Raw genomic sequence first — 4,571 nt, 5'->3', positions numbered from 1 at the left:
TAAGAAAAAAAATGCATAACAAAGAGAAAATCAGAAACTTACACTTTTGAAGTTGATGAGGAAACTGGAGTATTGATGGACCCAAAACGGGTATGTTTAAATATTTATACTCGCAAGCGCACGAATCGTATTTATAGAATAGTTTTCGTGTAAGCACGAGGTCGAACCCAAAGGAGTTGTCTAAAATAAAAAAAGAAAACTATTTTAAATCAAAAGTAATAAATTCTAACCTAGTTCCAAAGATTGATGAGTTTTAATATTATGTACATAAAATAAAAGATTGAAAAATAAAGCTATTTAAGAGAATGAAAATAAACCAATAATGATTTGACAATAAGTGTTAAAAGAAAAGATTATTAAGATACTAGAATCCACAAAATGTAAGTTTAATAATATTTATTAGTATATTGATTCCCAAGTTTTAGTGATAGTTAAAATAATTTAAACTATCATTTTCCAAAAATATTTATAATTTTAAGCACAAATTTCTTATAAAAAGATAGGATTTTTCTTCACTTTTCAAAATTATAATTTCAAAGCATTTAGTGTAAACAATCTAATGAAATAACAAATAAATCAATGAATCATTATTTATAAGGCAAAACATAATATTTTTGTTTTAAGCATGGATGTGTACAATTTAATGACACATCTTACACAAAGAATATTATGCTTATGCACTAATGAAGAACAAAGTGTAAATATGTTCTAACAATCTAAAATACAAGATATTTAAGATGAAAGAAATATATGTAGAAGAAAAATCCATAAACTTTGTTGTATTACAAGGGAAATCAACATACAACATAAATATTACCTAGTTACAAGTTGCTTCATCATGATCTTAATAATTTTATGAAAAAGATTAGAAGCACATAACTAGAATAGAAATTACAAAATAAATAACATACATACTTGCAAAATGCTCTTGAAAAACCCAAATGGAAGATAGAATGGTAGAGAGAAAATGGGAGAAAAAAGATGGTAACCAAAATTTAAGCACCCTAAAATGGTCTTGAAAGTCCATATTTATAGCCAAAGTGGGATTATTAAAATAATCAATTTAAATTAATTAAATTGATTAGATTAATTAAATAAAATAAATATGGTATGTAGAGGTAAATTATAGGGTGTAATGATGGTGTTGTGGTGAAAATGTGTAGACAAAAGGGTAAAAAGTTGGCAATTTTGTCATAGGGGACAAAATGCAAAATGATGGGCTCAAGAGGTGGCTGAAAGGTGTTGGTGGCAGGTGGTTACGGCTGGGCTTTGGGGTGTTGGCCGTTGGGCTTCACGCTGGGCAGGAGGCCCAATTGGGCTGGCTGTGGTGAAGAAAATGGGCCACAGCTGAGGAGGTTGGCCCACGTTTGGGCTATGCTGGCTGAGAAGTGCTTTGTGTGCACTGGCGCATGTGATGAATCATTTTGATGTAGCTAAGGGATCAGGAGGCATGGCTGAACGTGAAGTGAAGTAGGGAAGGCTGAGTGTTGGCATTGATGGTGGTGTGAGCTTATGGTGGGCTTGAGTGACAGCTGGGCTAGGATTTGAAAAATGCCCAACTTCCTTGCTAATTTCTTCAAAAATGCCATTTTTTTTCTTTCTTTTCCTTCTTTTTCAAGCATACAACATAATTCCTACAAGATGAAAATAAATTAAATAACAATCAAATATTTTCAATTATAAATAAATCATATTAATTATTTGAAAATATTGATTATAACTTAATTTAATATAGCATTTAAGTTCAAAAGAATTACACTTTTAACTTCTAACTTAACAATACAAATTTCATATAATTAAATTACAACATATTATAATAAAATATCTATAAAAACTGTTGAGTCTAGTTTTTATCATGTTTTGGTGATGTTTTTAGTTGTCTTTTATTTCGTTTTTCCTTCATTTAGCGCGGGTTTATGCTTTGTTTGTTTGTCTTTGTGAATGTTAGGAAGAATTGAGCATGTGGAAGAAAATGCCAAAGAAAGGGAAGAAATAACTGAGTTTTCCATCATATTTTGATAAAGAATGGTTCTCAACACAATTTGGAAGTGTTGGTGAAATTTTGGGATGAAAACTTGAAGAATTGAGAAATCCCTTAAGAGCCACGGCATGAGCAAAGTGGAGCCGCGGCTAGGTGGGAAACAGAAGCAATGTTTTTAAGGAAATCCTCGGGCCGCGGCATGGCTAGAGAGAGTCGCGGCATAGATGGGCACTCTGCCCAGAAATTGTTGATGCGGGCCGCGGCATGGCTTCAGAGAGCCGCGGCATTGAGAGGATCTTCTGCCCAGGAATTATGACACGGGCCGCGGCATAGTGTATGTAGAGCCACGGCCCGCCTCTTTAAAATCTTAAATCCTAGGTTTTAAATGACGAAAAAGGGGAAGAAAAACGTATGTACGGACGAGGGAGAAGTTCTGGTTTTAGAGGCTGAAGCTTAGAGTATTTTTTACATGTTTTTCTTCTCTTCCTGATGTTATCTTTAATTTTTGTTGTGATTAGCACTATGACTATGAACTAATTTTTTGTTTAGGATGTTCAATTGAATCACTTGAATCTTTGTTATGACCTAATGCAATTTTAATTTCCTTCTTCTTCACTCTTCTTCAATTCCATATAATCTGTTCTTTTAAATTGATTATTGATTGGCCATCTTTAGTCATTTACATATGTTCTTAAGTCAAAATCTGAAAAGTGAGATTTAATTATGCTGTGGTTATATTGGACATAATTCTAATTTAGAACAAAAGTATCTGAATTAATTGTTTAACTGTTATTAAGTTGATTGAGATTAATGCTACCTGCGTGGTTCAATGTACCATATAAATATAGGAAATTGTCATCTAGGTTGAGTTTATAATTCATAGTATGATTATAGGCTGCTTTATCAACTTGTTAATTGAATTGGGTTAAAAGAAGGAGAATTCACACTTTGCATTAGGGAATAATAGGGAGGATAGTTGATGAGATTGAATACCCTAATTGTTTCTCAGTGATTAAATTAAAAGTTTTTCCATTAGTTGTTATTCTATTCAAGTTTCAATTATTGTTTCTGCAATTTGTAGTTTCTTTTGCTGTATTTATAAAAATCAAGAATTTCAATTCATCAAATAGAACAAGAAATTAATTGACTGGTAATTGGTAAATCAGTCCTTAAGGACGATACTTGGTTTTACCATTTTATTACGAGTTTGCGACTGTGTGCACTTGCATAGCTATAAATTTCGCAACAAGTTTTTGGCACCGTTGCCGGGGACTGAAAATAATTATCAATATCAGTCTAATTAATTTTTATTCTAATTTGATTTTAATTTCTCTTGTTTCTAATCTGTTTAGTTGCTTAATTTTTCTATCTCAGGTGAATTTTGGTATATGCGTGGCAGAAAAGGAAAAGACACACTTGTTCCTCTCAATCCCGAGATTGAAAAGTCTTGCAATCAAATCAGAAAGAACAAGAGAGAGGCCCAGAATTCTGTGAAGATGGCACAGAATGACGGGGATGGTAGGAATGTTCTAAATCCAGGAGTTGTACAAGGGGTTCAGGCTCAAACCAATGCTGAGAGGAGCCTGAGAGATTATGTGCTACCCACTCTGATGGGAGTACAAAATAGTATACGCCTACCAACTGTAGAGGCCAACAACTTTGAAATAAAGCCCGCTATTCTACAAATGGTGCAGTCCTCTGTGCAATTCAATGGGTTACCCTCTGAAGATCCTCACACCCATTTGTCCAATTTTCTGGAGTTGTGTGGAACCTTCAGATATAATGGGGTGAGTGATGACGCAATCAAGCTCAGGCTTTTCCCATTTTCTCTAAGGGACAGAGCCAAAATTTGGCTGAACTCTCTGCAGCCAAACTCTATTGTCACCTGGCAAGATCTAGCTCAGAAATTTTTGTCCAAATTCTTCCCTCCGTCCAAAGCTGCTAAATTGAGGGGAGAGATAAATAACTTTTGCCAGAATGACGGAGAGTCATTGTATGAGGCGTGGGAACGGTTTAAGGAACTCCTGAGAAGATGTCCTCATCATGGCATTGAAGAGTGGATGCTAGTACAGAATTTCTACAATGGTTTATGTCCAACAACCAGAACCATTATTGATGCTGCAGCGGGTGGTACAGTTATGAGTAAGAGTGCAACTGGTGCATATGAGCTGCTAGAAGACATGGCCACAAACAACCATCAGTGGTCTGAGGAAAGATCATCAGGAGTTAGAAAGGTAGCTGGGGTGCATGAGCTGGATGCAATCACTGCTTTAACAGCGCAAGTAACCTCTTTGACCAAGCAGTTGCAACAGAGCAGTGTTTCTGCTAATGCGGTTCAGATGGTAGTGAGGTGTGAAATGTGTGGTGGTGCTCATTCTGTTGATCAGTGCCCTATCTGTATAAATAATAATACCTCAATGGATCATGCCCAAGTTCAAGCGGTGGGAAACTTTCAAAGGCCGCTCAAAAATCCATTCTCCAACAACTACAATCCTGGGTGGCGAAATCATCCCAATTTTTCGTGGAAGAATAATCAAGGCCAACAACCTCAGTTTCAGGGCCAATTTCAGAATAACATGCCTCAGCCACC

The 4,571-nt window shown here is 35.2% G+C and overlaps 1 non-coding gene across 1 annotated transcript; it reads right to left on the bottom strand.

Annotated features, from left to right (window-relative positions):
- Window positions 1-3,924: 3,924 nt before the first annotated feature.
- On the bottom strand, window positions 3,925-4,031 carry LOC133787454 (small nucleolar RNA R71). Its single transcript, XR_009872475.1, has one exon. It is a non-coding gene; the product is annotated as a small nucleolar RNA R71 (small nucleolar RNA).
- Window positions 4,032-4,571: the final 540 nt, after the last annotated feature.

The sequence above is a fragment of the Humulus lupulus genome, chromosome 6 (assembly GCF_963169125.1).
Source record: "Humulus lupulus chromosome 6, drHumLupu1.1, whole genome shotgun sequence".
Classification (NCBI taxonomy): domain Eukaryota; kingdom Viridiplantae; phylum Streptophyta; class Magnoliopsida; order Rosales; family Cannabaceae; genus Humulus; species Humulus lupulus.
The sequence above is the reverse complement of the archived record's forward strand: the minus strand, read 5'-3'. Positions and strand labels throughout refer to the sequence as shown.